Raw genomic sequence first — 15,617 nt, 5'->3', positions numbered from 1 at the left:
GTGTGACCACTTGAGGGCAAACTGGGGTAAGCTACAGATGTCTGCTCTAAAGCCTAAAGCAGTCACTGAAATAACAAAAGAGTTATAGCTAATAAGCCAATGAAGGTTAGAGAATGGAACCATAAATAAAACCATGTAAACTCTCTTATTGAACAATTGTCCTTCTGGCACTCTACCCATATGCCTGTGTACAAGAATTATGACTGCAATATTGTTTGTAATAATAAAAGCATAGAAGCAAATTCATTTCAAAGACTTGCTCGTGCTAAATTACTTCAGTCGTGTTTGACTCTTTTCATCCCTATGGACCGTAGTCAGCTAGGCTCCTCAGTCAATGGGATTCTCCAGGCAAAAGTACCGGAATGGGTTGCCATTTCCTCCTCCAGAGGATCTCCCCAACCCAGGGATTGAACTCGTGTCTCTTTATTTCTCTGGCGGTAGGCAGGCGGTTTCTTGACCACCAGCACCATCTGGGAAGCCCTCAAAAAACAACACACCTTCCCTGACTGGGAATTGAACCTGGGCCACAGCTGTAAAAGTGACAAATCCTAGCCCCTAGACCACCAGAGGCCCATACTGTAAATGGGGGGTCAATAAATACTAGTACAAACAATAAATGAACCCTCACTGTTAAAAGGAACTCAGAGGGTAACGATGAGATGTTGACTCTCCTCTCTTTTCGCAAAATCCTGGATTTCAAATCACCTGTTTTCTTCAGGGGCTCTTTTGTGAGGATAAGATCAGCAGTGAACTTGACTTAGGTTCTCCTGTTGTGGACAAGACATGGGCGACAAGAAGGTTAAAGAAGGCGAGGCCTTCCTCCATATTTACGTAGAAAGGATGAATTAATAACCAGAAAAGAGAGCAAACCCTTAAACTATATCTAAAAGCATCGTAGAGGCAGTCGTCCCTGGGTGGGCTCGAACCACCAACTTTTCGGTTAACAGCCGAACGCGCTAACCGATTGCGCCACAGAGACTCGACGACAAGACCTTGCTAAAGAGTAACTGGCCCTTCCATGCCAGGAGCAGCCACTAGCCTTTCGCAGGACAGCGGCTCCGGTTCCTAGCCTCAGACAACCCGAGAGGTAGAGTCGATGCAGCGTGTTCGTTCCCGCGGAGAAGCCGGGCGTCAGGCGAACTCGAAGGTGGAAGGGCCGCCAGCTTCGCCGCCTCCCCTTGCTCCCCACCCGCAGCAGATGCAGCGTCCTGGAGACGCCCTAAGCCTGAGCCGAGGGTGTCCCGAGGGTGTCCCGAGGGAAGCTGACCCCCGCCCCCACCCCCTCGGTGGGCTCTGTGACGGCTCTGCATTGGCTCCGCGTTCAGTCGACCATAGGAGAAGGCAATGGCAACCCACTCCAGCACTCTTGCCTGGAAAATCCCATGGACCGAGGAGCCTGGTGGGCTGCAGTCCGTGGGGTCGCTAAGAGTCGGACAAGATGAGGGACTTCATTTTCACTTTTCACTTTCATGCACTGGAGAAGGAAATGGCAACCCACTCCAGAGTTCTTGCCTGGAGAATCCCAGGGACAGGGGAGCCTGGTGGGCTGCCGTCTGTAGAGTCGCACAGAGTCGGACACGACTGAAGCGACTTAGCAGCAGCAGCAGCACTCGACCATCTTCGCCTGTGGGCAGCTCTTTAGTAGATGTGGTCGGTTTGGTTGCAGCAAGAAAGAGATCAGGTCTCAAGAGGACACGTGAAAAGGTGCGAGAGCAGCTGGCAAAAGCATGGATGAGACAACCCAGAAAGCCGGAGGCACAGGCCATATCCTGAGAGATGAAAATTGTTTTTATTAAGTAGCTGAATAGGGAGGCAGAACCAGAGAAGGGCATGAAGGAGAGAAAAGCATGAGCATGTGCATCTAAGAATTAAACAGCAAAAATAGTGTGGATATGTTTACGTCAAAGAAATTACCTGTGGGCTTCTGGTGCATCGTGACTGTATAATGGTTAGTGCTGTGTTGTGGCTTCATTACTGAGAGGGTAACAGGCAGGAAGGCCAGGGGTCTCCAAACGGAGGAAATAGGCTGCAAGTGTCAGACAATTTTTCCCTCTCTCTTTTAAGTGGCAGGAGGAAACAAACTAGTGTTGCCTCCCCCCTCACCCCTTCTCTAGACAAATTTAAAAAGAGGTTTCTCTTAAAATTCTGTGTTGCCATAATGACACCTGGTTCCACCTGAACTTAACTTTTCTCAAACCTTGAGCTAACCAGTGCATTTTTCTTATGGAAATGTTTGTCTTAAGCTATGTTAATATACTATGTACTTACCTTAGACTCAGAACCGACTTGACAAATCAGTATGTTATACATTGTTCTCCTAATCTGTGTTAATGAAACTATATATTTTATGGAAATCTGCCTTTCTTCAAGATTCATGCCAATCGTTTTATGGCTCAGGATGACTCACCTGGTGCCATTCTCTGAGTTTTGAGACATTTCCTTTCTTTAATTAGCAGACTGCTACAGAGTCGGACACGACTGAAATGACTTAGCAGCAGCAGTAGCAGCAGTGGCTATATAACATCCAGCTAAAGACTAGCAAGGGGGGTACTTCTGCCCCCTCCTGATGTCTATGTCAGAAGCTTTCTCTATCTCTTTTATACTTTAATAAAACTTTATTACACAAAAGCTCTGAGTGATCAAGCCTCACCTCTGGGCCTGGAATGAGTTCTTCTCCTCCAGAGGCCAAGAATTCCGGCCTCTTTCGTGGTTCAGCAACAACCTTTCAATCACCCTCAGTACAAATCCAAGTTACAGCAACTAGACCCCTTAAGAAGCGGTCAGAGAGCAGAGTTTACTCCTGGCCACACAGCGCAACGCCATGAGAAGAGGAATAAGTCCCAAAGCGCACAAACCTGCCAGTGGCTGGTCAAATGGAAACTAAGGAAGATTGCTTGTCTCACTGTTGAGCAAGAAATGCCCCTAAGGGTGAAATACCGCCTCTTAAGGGGCCTTGTCTGAGCTTAGCCATTTTGCTGTTAAAGATAATTCAAATACCAGTGAGGGTTTTTACACTAAATGAGAACAAGTTTGTATAAAATGCAAAGTAGTTGTCATGGTCTACTTGGTCTACACCTTCTTTGTCATGCAAAGATGGGCTCGATAAAGGACAGAAATAGTATGGAACTAACAGAAGCACAAGATATTAAAAAAGAGGTGTCAAGAATACACAGAAGAACTGTATGAAAAAAATAAAAAAAGCTCTTCACGACCCAAATAATCACAATGGTGTGATCACTCATCTAGAGCCAGACATTTTGGAATGTGAAGTCAAGTGGGCCTTAGAAAGCATCACTATGAACAAAGCTAGTGCAGGTGATGGAATTCCAGTTGAGCTATTTCAAATCCTGGAAGGTGATGCTGTGAAAGTGCTGCACTCAACATGCCAGCAAATTTGGAAAATTCAGCAGTGGCCACAGGACTGGAAAAGGTCAGTTTTCATTCCAATCCCAAAGAAAGTCAATGCCAAAGAATGTTCAAACTACCGCACAATTGCACTTATCTCACATGCTAGTAAAGTAATGTTCAAAATTCCCCAAGCCAGGCTTCAGCAATATGTGAACCATGAACTCCCTGATGTTCAAGCTGGTTTTAGAAAAGACAGAGGAACCAGAGATCAAATTGCCAACATCTGCTGGATCATGGAAAAGCAAGAGTTCCAGAAAAACATCTATTTCTGCTTTATTGACTATGCCAAAGCCTTTGACTGTGTGGATCACAATCAACTGTGGAAAATTCTGAGAGAGATAGGAATATCAGACCACCTGTCCTGCCTCTTGAGAAATCTGTATGCAGGTCAGGAAACAACAGTTACAACTGGACATGGAACAACAGACTGGTTCCAAATAGGAAAAGGAGTACGTCAAGGCTGTATATTGTCACCCTGCTTATTTAATTATATGCAGAGCACATCATGAGAAATGCTGGACTGGAAGAAACACAAGCTGGAATCAAGATTTCTGGGAGAAATATCAATAACCTCAGATATGCAGATGACACCAGCCTTATGGCAGAAAGAGAAGAGGAACTAAAAAGCCTCTTGATGAAAGTGAAAGTGGAGACTGAAAAAGTTGGCTTAAAGCTCAACATTCAGAAAATGAAGATCATGGCATCTGGTCCCATCACTTCATGGGAAATAGATGGGGAAACAGTGGAAACAGCGTCAGACTTTATTTTGGGGGGCTCCAAAATCACTGCAGATGGTGACTGTAGCCATGAAATTAAAAGACGCTTACTTCTTGGAAGAAAAGTTATGACCAACTTAGATAGCATATTCAAAAGCAGAGACATTACTTCCAGACTAAGGTCCGTCTAGTCAAGGCTATGGTTTTGTATAGCCTTTGGTCATGTATGGATGTGAGAGTTGGACTGTGAAGAAGGCTGAGCGCCGAAGAATTGATGCTTTTGAAGTGTGGTGTTGGAGAAGACTCTTGAGAGTCCCTTGGACTGCAAGGAGATCCAACCAGTACATTCTGAAGGAGATCAGCCCTGGGATTTCTTTGGAAGGAATGATGCTAAAGTTGAAACTCCAGTACTTTGGCCACCTCATGCAAAGAGTTGACTCACTGAAAAAAACTCTGCTGCTGGGAGGGATTGGGGGCAGGAGGAGAAGGGGATGACAGAGGATGAGATGGCTGGATGGCATCCACTCGACGGACGTGTGTCTGAGTGAACTCCGGGAGTTAGTGATGGACAGGGAGGCCTGGTGTGCTGTGATTCATGGGGTCGCAAAGAGTTGGACATGACTGAGTGACTGAACTGAACTGAACACCAACTTGTCTTCATTCACCAGCCACTAATTTTGAACTATATAGTTCACGTACCGTTAAAAGCACAAATCTGTAAAACACAATTTGTGGAAATTTTAGTAAACATAATCATCACCCAGATCAAGTTATAGAAAATAGCCATCATCCCAGAAATGTCCTCTGAGCCCCTTTCCAGGCACTTGTTACCCAATCTCAGTTAGTTAATTGCTATTGCGAAGTCTATTGCAGAGGTTACTATTGCTACTGAAATTTAAATGAATGAATGTACATTTCTTTGTATCTGGCTTTTAAAATATTATTTTCATTAAGCATATCTGTATTATTGTGTATGTGTGTGCACGTGCTAAGTCAGTTCAGTCATGTCCAATTCTTTGTGACCCTGTAGATTGTAGCCCACCAGGCTCCTCTGTCCATGGATTCTCCAGGCAAGAATACTGGAGTGGGTTGCCATGCCCTTCTCCAAATATTACTATGTATATCACTTCTTAATTTTGGTACTGTTGTATTAATTTTGGTGTTATTGTTATTGATGAATATTGTTGGTGTTTTGGTGAATATTCTGTACCAGTCTTTTTGGTGTACTTTTGCATTCACAGAAGTACTGCTACTGCTGGGTCATGGAGTAGCTGCAAGTTTAACTTCATTAGAAACTGATAAACAGGGCCCTAGAATGGTTTCAAACCAGCAGCTATGGTTGCAGTTGCTCCACATTCTTGTCAGCATTTGGTGTACTAATTCTTTTAAACATAACCATGCTGGAGGCTGTGTGATGATACCTTCTTATAGTATTAATGTGAATTTTCCTAATAAATAAAAATATCAAGAATATTGTCTTATAACTTTTGGTTATTAAGATATCTTCCTTTGTTATCCAGTAAGACATCGGCTTAGCCTTCCCAGAAGGAAACCAGGTGAAAAAGTCCATCACCACAGTGCAAGTAGGTCCTCCCCAGACGTCTCTTGAGACAAGAGACCCAGACTCCTGGTGTTTGGAGCAGCAACAGGCACAGATCAATGACTAGCACAGCACCAGCCTACCCACCTGGCCTCCCAGGTCTTTGCCATCTCCATGCACTTGTCAGTTGAGCGAGAGCAGAATATATTTTTTAAATTGCCAGGGTCCAACCCCAGTGGATCCAGGGTAATTTGAAGGGTGGACGGCATCGGCAATCAGGAAAGAATTGTTTAATTAAGTATTAATTAAAGATATAAAGAGAGATTCGATAAGAACAGTGTAGTAGGAAAATCCAGTGGAGAAAAGGGGCTGAATAACTTGGTTTACGTGGAAAACCAATAAAACTCCAAGACAAGGAGTTTGCACCACCTGCATAGGCCACAGGCATCTTCCCGGTCTCCCGAAGTAGTGGAGACACAAAGTGCCTCCCCGTTCCCATCTTAGAAGGCCCGGCAAAATTAATAGGCTTGGCGAGCCTCCACGCTCCAGATGGGAATTCAGCCAGAGGTGAGAGAAGGAACGACACAAGGAGACCAGTCTTTCCAGGAACTGATCCGTTTCTTTATTTTTCAGGTCTGCTTATATACTTTTTGTTATACATAGAGATAAACTATAAAGTCACGCAGGGTCAGCAGTCCTGACATTTATCAAAATCAGGTGCTTCATACAAATGTATACAAAGGTCTTAGGGGTTTTACATCATCTTCTGGCCAGGGGCCTGCTAACATTTTATGACCCTTTCTTTCTGATAATGGTCAGTCAACCAGAAAACTTATTTTTTCCAGGGGTGATTTTTCTTAAACCAGGCACCATCCTCTGAAGGCACCAGATAAAAAGTTGCATTCCTACAGGGCAAAGGTGCAGTGGGTTATAATTAAGAAAAGAATTTACTTAGCCTAAGGTTTAACATGATTAATATCAAGGTTAATACTTATTTCTCCTATATGCTAGTTATATTCATTTATGTGTATAAGGGCAGGGGATATGGAGACTTAGCAGCGAATATTGGCTTAACAATGAAAAACCTCCACCAGTATAATTTCTAACCAACCCACTAATACTATACTAATAATTTTATAACTTCTCAAAAGAATCTGTATTTAGAAAGTTTAAAGCATCTCGTGCCTCTCACGGTTGGGAGGCTGTGAACAATCACATGTGGCCGGACAAGCCTGTCAGGCAAGCTAGAGAACCTTCAGAGGAGTTTGTGGATTGAAACACTCTTGTCACACCCAGGGGATTTATTAACTGGAGCTATAAGTTAACCCCTTCTCAGACGGAGGTGGTGGGGAACAGCCCCCCGTAATATCAGAAGTGTAAGTGAAAGCATAAAGCAGTAAGGTAGGCAGACTCTGGTTTTGGGGGTAGATGCTCAAGAATCTCCAGGAGGACCCCTGAGGCTCGATCCTGCCTTTGCATATGCCGAGCCTCCTTCCTCATGACCTTTGCCACAGGCGGGATTCCTCACAATGGCTCCTGGCATAAAATATTCTCTTTCATTCAATTTATATTGATTTCCCTGAGTAATTTGACTTTTCAATTCATCTCACTACCACAAATGCAAAACTATTATCAGCACCATAATCAGAAGTTGGGTATAAAGATCGATGCCAGAATACCAAAAGGATGGTGATCTAGGCAACTTCTCCAACTGCTCTTAATTCAACTTCCCATGGTCTCTGCCCTGCAGAGAGGATGTTTTCATCTCTCCCTTGGACTCTCAAGCTGAAGACCTGTTGGGACAAATGTTGCTTCCACTGTAGGGCAAGAGGAGAGCCAGGGAGAGGGGAAGGGGGGATGAGGTAGACCAAGGATGCAGAGGCAACAGGTGGAGTACGTGAGACAGAGCTGAGGCTGTGGGTCCATCCTTCTGGTGGGTGGGCTATGGGTTCTCCTGTGTGTGGGAGAGGGTGTGGGGCTGGGTGGGAGAGGTTTGGAGGGCATTCTCTTGAATTCGTTTGGGAAAAGCAGTTTAGAAGAATAGCGAAGGGCAGGTGGAGAGGAGGGTTGTGACCCCCAAGTGAACCCTGGAGGGGACAGGGGCTGCACTGTGCCTATAGGTTTTGTGTCCCTAGTTACCTTGCAAGAGAGATGCCATGGTCTTGAAAGTGTTTTCCCAGGGTGTAAGCCTTGTCTGTTGCACTTGTGAAAGCTGATGGCTGTGATTTCCCCACCTGTGGGAGGGACGTGGTGCTAGTGAGGGGTTCGAGTTGCAGCTGTCTCCCAATATCCCTTGGTTCATGGCAGATGACACCTCTTCCATAATGCTTCTTTGTGCTATGCTGACCCAAGGCAAGAGCCACACCATTCTGTGTACTCAACTGCCTGGGAATTAGGGTAAGCACCTGCATTTTCATGGCCCTCCTGTTTCATGACCAACGTGTATAGATGGGTCCTACTTCATTTGCCAAGCCTCCTGACTGTGCTGTCTATGGGCACACGGGTTCCCCACCCACTGGACTTGGCACTTGCCTGGGGAGCCCTTGAGGGCTGGCTGGCAGGCACCAGCAAGAGAGAAGCCACACCTCAGGGGTTGTGGAAAGACATGGGAAATGTGGCCCAGAGTCCTCATACCTCTGGGGCCAAATGGGGATCAGGTGGGGGCAGTGGAGGCACCCCTTCCAGGAACAAGGAGGCCAGAGGCTCTCCAGACCAAGGGGCACTTTCCCTTCCAGGCCTAGCCAATTCTAAGGCCTCTCATATGGCTTTCCCTTCTCCCTTTCCCTTTTCCACACCAGCTGTGTTCTTGGGGAGTATAAGCCACATTTCCCAACAAGCAGAAATCTTCCAACAAGCAAAATGTCCCAACACACCTCTAGTGCTTGGGGAAGGAGTTGGATCAACGTTTTCTAACAACAGGAGGACAGAGAACTTGTGGTGGCTGGAAGCAACCTCTTGCTTTGTTGGTTCTCTTGGCTGACACGAGGGCCCAGAATGATGCTCCTCGTTGAGGGCTTGGGTGGCACAGCCCAGGGGCTTGACCAGGCTGGTGTCTCTCCCACTGTTTCTTAGGGAACAGCAAGAAATCTGTAGGTCCACTCTTACAGAAGAGATGCCCAGAGAATGCTCCTGTAGAGCCCAGACTGCGCTAAACCAGTTTGGAATGATGATTCCATGGGCCATTCTTCCTTCAGTGAACCTTGGAGAGTGGAGAAATGATTGACGATGCTACGCCCTTCATTGGCAGTAAAAATTCCACTTTCCTCTGACTTGCCTCACTGTTCCCTTCCACTCCCTCACTCCAGCATAGAAGGTCACTGGTGTTGCTTTCCTGAACAATTTTTTGTCCTTGGCTCCGTTATCTTTAATAGACATTTATTCTCAGATAACTTGTGAAGTTACACAAGAAAGTTATAATAGAAAGGTATTCATATTAGCCTTTCCCGATACTGTAGCTTGAAATCATCCCAATGTTCATCATATATGAAGTAGTTTTACGTTAATGTAATGGCTATCGTTAGTATCAAATTAAGGTGTGAGAAACGCAAATACACACAGATATATACATACATGTGTATATATATATATATATATATATATAAAACATAATGTTGGCTGATAATAGCTAGATAGAAAACTGTACACACATTCACTTGAACTTGAAGAAAGGACAAAGCCTAATTTGCGATAGTTGACATTAGAATTGTTTAAAGTAGTACAGGATGCGGGGGCATTATCTGGTAAGTGTATCAAAGGGGCATGCTTGAATGACAAAAAAAATTTCTCTGTCGTGATTCTGGTAATGATTACACATGGCAATATTCTAATAACCGCCCTTTATTGTTTTGTGTATTTTGTTCTGTGAACACTTTTTAATAATTTCCTTTTAGGATAAAAATTGTGGGTAAGATGTCAGAGAATCCAGTGAAGACAATGACTGGATTGGAGTATATTATAAATTCTTTATTTAAATTCTATTTCGTTTTGTGTAAAAAAGCCTCACTGCTGTTTGAAATATTTCTGCTGCTGCTGAGTCGCTTCAGTCGTGTTGCAACCCCATAGACGGCAGCCCACCAGGCTCCCCCGTCCCTGGGATTCTCCAGGCAATAACACTGGAGTGGGTTGCCATTTCCTTCTCCAGTGCATGAAAGTGAAAAGTGAAAGTGAAGTCGCTCAGTCGTGTCCGACTCTTAGCGACCCCATGGACTGCAGCCTACCAGGCTCTCCCGTCCATGGGATTTTCCAGGCAAGAGTGCTGGAGTGGGTTGCCATTGCCTTCTCCGAGAAATATTTCTATACACACACAAAGATTCTTGTCTGAGTACACAATTTCTTTTGTGGAAGCTACACACAAGACTTATTTAGAGTTTGCAACTGATCTTTAGATATTTTCTAGTAAATGGTGAGACCTGGATCAAGTCCAGAGTGTTTCAGCCTAGAGCACCATTGGGTTGACTTCCGTTCTCCTGACCTTACTTCGTTTGGTGACTAAAGAGTTGTTATATATACAATGCAAAAGAAAAAAACACTGCCGTGACTCGGATTCGAACCGAGGTTGCTGCGGCCACAACGCAGAGTACTAACCACTATACGATCACGGCGCGCCACCGTGCTGGCAATAAGCTGTGTCTTTGAACTCCTACATTTTAGTATAGTGGTTTCGTTGAACAACCGTCAAGTACTCCTGCGTTTCCGTCACGTCTTCCTTCCGTTATTCTCTTCCCATTCTGATGCAATTTTCATCTCTTTCAGCCCGCGCCTCAAAACAGGTGTCCTGGGAAGTATCTTTGCTTTGACCTTGCCTCTCCTCCTCGTTACATTTCCCGATTTGACCGATCCTCCCCAAAGCCTCCTTCCGGCTCACGCCCACCGACCGCAACCTAGCGGAGGGAGGGCAGCGCCAGCGGCTCAGGAGGTCAGATAAGGCGGAGAAAAGAACCGAAAGAACCACTGCTGAGCCCAGCGGGCGTCAGCTTCCCTCGGGCCCTCCTCGGCTCAGGCCCGGGGCGTCTCCGGGGCGCTGCATCTGCCTTGGGTAGGGAGCCAGGCGCGGCAGGGACGTTTGGCTGGACTTCTGCCTTCGAAATGCCCAACTTCCGGCTTCCCCACTGGTTCCTCCCGTTTTCATAAGCTTCGGAACGGGTACTACTGTCCTGCTAAAAGCAGGGAGCTCCCCCTAGAGTGGAAGGCGTGCTTGCTTTCTGCCGGATGAAGTTGTGGGCGAGGTAGGAGACAAACGCGGTTGTTCCAGAGTCTCTGTGGCGCAATCGGTTAGCGCGTTCGGCTGTTAACCGAAAGGTTGGTGGTTCAAGCCCACCCAGGGACGCCCCCTCTCCTATTTTAGGACGTAATCTGAGGATTTGCGGTTATTTCTGCTTTGTACATTCTTTCTTGAAAATTTGAAACTAGGACTCCTTTACCCTCCTTGTCACCCATATCTTCTCAACAGGCTAAGCTAAGACATGATTATCGCTGATCTTCACAAAAGAATGTTGGCTCTGGAGGAAAACAGGTAGGTCACTTGGAAACCAGGATCGAAAGAACAGTCATTTCATCGTTGCCCTCCGGGTTCCTTTCAACGGTGGGTTCCGTCCATTGTTTGTATTGGTATTTATTAACCCCTTTACATACACCTTTAAAATTAATTCCCATTTATCACGAAGTTCCCTGGTGGTCTAGTGGCTAGGATTCGGCGCTTTCACCGCCGCGGCCCGGGTTCGATTCCCGGTCAGGGAAAGTGTGCTTTTTATGTTATTTTATTTTATTTTTTGCGGCTTTGCAGGTGGCACTAGCAGTCAAGAACCCGCCTGCCTACGCAGGAGACATAAGAGACGCGAGTTCCATCGTCGCGAAGTTCCTCCGGAGAAGGGCATGGCAACCCACTCTAGAATTCTTGCCTGAAGAATCCCATGGACAGAACTTGGTGGGCCACAGTCCACAGGGGTGCAAAGAGTCGGACATTACTGAAGCAACTTAGCAGGACGAGTTTAAATTAAATATAAAGGCGTTCATTTTTCATAGCTTGGAATGGTGCCATTTTACTTATTTGGAGCTATTATATAAAGACATATTCTTTGTGCCACCTTTACCCACACATTTGATGTTTTTATCACCTGCAAAGGCGAAGAAAGCAGTATAGCTCTGCTGTTGTTGTTCACTCACTAAATCATGTCTGACTCTTTGTGACTCCATGGACTGCAGCACGCAAGCCAGGTTCCCTGTCCTTCACTATCTTCAGGAGTTTGCTCAAATTTATGTCCACTGAATCAGTCATACTATCTAGCCGTCTCATCCTCTATTGCCCTCTTCTCCTGTCTTCAATCTTTCCCAGCATCAGGGTCTTTTCCAGTGAGTTGACTCTTCACATTAGGTAACCAAAGGATTGGACCTTCAGCTTTAGCATCTGTTCTTCAAATGAATATTCAGGATTAATTTCCTTTCGGATTGACTGGTTTGGTCCCCTTGAAGTTCAAGGCACTCTCAAGAGTCTTCTCCAACACATAGTTCAAAAGCATCAATTCTCTGGTGCTCAGCCTTCTCTATGGTCCAACTCTCACATCAGTACATGACTACTGGAAAAACCACAGCTTTGACTATGTGGACTTTTATCATCTTTTAGGCTTTTACTTTCGCTTTTCACTTTCATGCACTGGAGAAGGAAATGGCCACCCACTCCAGTGTTCTTGCCTGGAGAATCCCAGGGATGGGGGAGCCTGGTGGGCTGCCGTCTATGGGGTCACACAGAGTCGGACACAACTGAAGTGACTTAGCAGCAGCAGCAGGCTTTTAAATAGTTCAGCTGGAATTTCCATTATCTCCACTAGCTTTGTTCTTGGTGATACTTCCAAGGCCCACTTGACTTCACACTCAAAAATGTCTGGCTCTAGGTGAGTGACCACACCACTGTGGTTATCCTGGTCATTAAGACCTTTTTTGTATAGTGCTTCTGTGTTTTCTTGCCACCTCTTCTTATTCTCTTTTGCTTCTTCTGTTAGATCCTTACTGTTTCTGTCCTTTATCATGCCCATCCTTGCAAGAAATATTCCCTTGATCTCTCCATTTTTCTTGAAGAGATCTCCAGTCTTTCCTTCTATTTTTTTCTTCTAGTTCTTTGCATTGTTCACTTAAAAAGGCTTTCTTATCTCTCCTTGCTATTATCTGGAACTCTGCATTCAGATGGGTATATCTTTCCCTTTCTCCTTTGCCTTTTACTTCTCTTCTTTCCTCAGCTATTTGTAAAGCCTCCTCAGACAACCATTTTGCCTTTTTGCATTTCTTTTTCTTTGAGATTCTCCTTTCTATAGGAGGCAGTTTTGGTCGCTGCCTCCTATACAATGTGAGAAACTCCTATCCATAGTTTTTCAGGCACTCTGTCTATCAGATCTAACCCCTTGAATCTATTTGTCACCTCCACTGTGTAATCATAAGGGATTTGAAGTGGTTTTCCCTATTTTCATCAAGTTAAGCCTGAATTTTGCAGGAAGGAGCTGATGATCTAAGCCACAGTCAGCTCTGTGTCTTTTTTATGCTGATTGTATATTGCTTTTCCATCTTCAGCTGCAAAGAGTATGGTGTGAAGTCGCTCAGTCGTGTCCGACTCTTTGTGACCCCATGGACTGTAGCCTACCAGGCTCCTCCCTCCATGGGATTCTCCAGGCAAGAGTACTGGAGTGGGTTGCCATTTCCTTCTCCAGGGGATCTTCCCAACCCAGGGATCGAACCCGGGTCTCCTGCATTCCAGGCAGATGCTTTAACCTCTGAGCCACCAGGGAAGCAAGTCAATCTAACTTCAAAGTTGACCATTTGGTCATGTCCTTGAGTAGGGTCATCTCTTGTGTTCTTGGAAAAGGGTCTTTGCTATGACCAGTGTGTTCTCTTGATATAACTGTTAGCCTTTGCTCTGCTTTTTTTAGTTTATTAAGGAACCTCCAATCTGTTCTCCTAAGTGGCTATACCAATTTACATTCCTACCAAGAATGTAGGAGGGGACCCACTCCACTTATTATCACTCACTTCTAACCAAGGGTATCACTACAACAATACTAAACACAGTAGAACAATGGCACCATACAAAGATGACTAGGAACTTCAGCATACTGAAAAGTTATGGATTTCTAGTATCATATCACTTTCTTGTGCCCAAATATACAAATTAAAAAACATTTCCTCCTGCCCACATATTAATCAGGCATTTATTTTTTCAGTAAAAACAAAGCAAGACTTAAACTACCTTGGAAGCCTCAGTTTTCTGTTCCGCTTGCCTCACCATTCCTCTGCTTCGTCTCATTAGATTTTCATTTATTTGTGCCATCCTGCAGCATTTCCTTCTTCAAACCCCGGGCCCCCTCTCTCAGCAACAGAGGTAAATGGAGAATTGTATTATTGTTGACATTACAGACTTGTTCCCTGGATAGAAATAACTCAAAGAAGAACATTTTTTTGTCCATCCCAGGATTTTTTTTTGTTTTAAAAAAAGAGCTTAGAAAAGTAACACTTAAATATTTGCTTTTCTGACAAAGAGAAATTTGAAGTAACACTGCTGGCATCTGGTTATTAAGCTAAACGGAAGCTTTTACATTCACCATGGTGCCGAGGAGAAATGACAGTCAAAACTGGTTGGAAGGAGGCTTCTGAGTCCATAAGACATGTCACTTCCACTAAAGGGAAGTAATGTTTTCACCTCTCCATTTATAGTTGGAATATGCAGAAACTTTTATTCTGAAGGAGGTAAGGAGCAAGTTATAGGAGGGCAGTTGACTCAGTCTGGCCTTGAAATCATTTAACTAAAGGTGTTCCTGTGAGCCCCCAAATTGTTCTGTGACATGACTTCCTCAGTCATGTCTCCAATGTCTGAAACCTGCTGAGACCTCCAGAGCTAGAGTGGTTTGAAAGAGCAAAGGATGAAAGAAACACTAGCCTAGGTTCTCATAAAGCACATTCCAGAGTGTGGTACGAAGACCTCCAGTCCCTTGGTCTATCAACTAAGTGGGTTTGGAGCATGAACCTAATTGGAATCAAAGCTTCCTATTGAGTCTTTTCAGGTAGATTCCCTACATGGTTGACTTTTGCTGTCATTTCAGCAGTGATCTCATCCTATTTGCCCTTACCATTTAAATCAAATAACAAAAAGCCCTAATTAGTAGAGTGTTGGTGGACATAAAAGAAATATTTTCATCCAAAGCTCTGGGAATTAAAGGTAAAATTTGCCCTCAAAGTAATTTTCTTATGTTGGCAGAATTTAGTTCTTGGTAACTGTGTATCCTTGGAAGGCTGATTGGTGTGCTCCAAACCTATTTCCAGCTCTTGCTTAGTTCAATGAGCTTAGATCTATCTCCAGGGTTTCTTTGGGATCCAGGATGTCTTTATATTTCTTGTATTTTCAAACAAAACCTTCTGAAAAGAGTACATCAGTGTCTTTCCAAAAAAGAGATGATTCTACCCAGTTTTTGAATGAACATTTTTCACATTGAGGCAACCGGTCCACTGTAGCGCCCCACCCTCTCCTGAATTCAGTGCTCCAATTTCAGACTATGTGATGTCCAAAATTCAATTGCACCATATACCAGGAGCAATATCTCCAGAAAGAATTAAGACAGTGCCTCAGTGGAAGGAGAACATAGGCTTCTGCTTGGGGCCTGTATTGCCTTTCCCTGGAAGCAAGGACCCAGGATTTTCACATCTGGAGTAGCAACCCACATCTCAGTCAGGAGTCAGAATCTCAAATCTCCTGATTTGAAAACAAAATACCAGTTGAAAGTTTTCACCCCTTGAATCTGAGAGCTCCTGGATGTTGCCTGCGGGAGTTAGAGCACATGCACAGATCAGAGGCGTGAGAGAGCTCTGTGTAAGTCAAGATCAGTGGGACTCCTCCCATCTACCACCCATTATTCCCCTTCATTTCATTGCTCTGCCAGCTCATTTCTCTTAAGCTTCAGTGTTTCTTTCTTGCTTTC

General features: G+C 44.7%; 5 non-coding genes across 5 annotated transcripts; 2 read left to right on the top strand and 3 right to left on the bottom strand.

Annotated features, from left to right (window-relative positions):
- Positions 1-905: 905 nt before the first annotated feature.
- TRNAN-GUU (transfer RNA asparagine (anticodon GUU)) lies at positions 906-979 on the bottom strand. The gene has a single exon. It is a non-coding gene; the product is annotated as a tRNA-Asn (tRNA).
- Positions 980-10,193: 9,214 nt separating this feature from the next.
- On the bottom strand, positions 10,194-10,265 carry TRNAH-GUG (transfer RNA histidin (anticodon GUG)). The gene has a single exon. It is a non-coding gene; the product is annotated as a tRNA-His (tRNA).
- A 651-nt stretch (positions 10,266-10,916) lies between these two features.
- Positions 10,917-10,990, top strand: TRNAN-GUU (transfer RNA asparagine (anticodon GUU)). Its single transcript has one exon. It is a non-coding gene; the product is annotated as a tRNA-Asn (tRNA).
- Positions 10,991-11,328: 338 nt separating this feature from the next.
- On the top strand, positions 11,329-11,400 carry TRNAE-UUC (transfer RNA glutamic acid (anticodon UUC)). Its single transcript has one exon. It is a non-coding gene; the product is annotated as a tRNA-Glu (tRNA).
- Positions 11,401-13,364: 1,964 nt separating this feature from the next.
- Positions 13,365-13,436, bottom strand: TRNAS-GGA (transfer RNA serine (anticodon GGA)). Its single transcript has one exon. It is a non-coding gene; the product is annotated as a tRNA-Ser (tRNA).
- Positions 13,437-15,617: the final 2,181 nt, after the last annotated feature.

The sequence above is a fragment of the Capricornis sumatraensis genome, chromosome 2 (genome assembly GCF_032405125.1).
Source record: "Capricornis sumatraensis isolate serow.1 chromosome 2, serow.2, whole genome shotgun sequence".
Lineage (NCBI taxonomy): Eukaryota > Metazoa > Chordata > Mammalia > Artiodactyla > Bovidae > Capricornis > Capricornis sumatraensis.
This window is presented reverse-complemented; position numbering and strand designations above follow the sequence as displayed.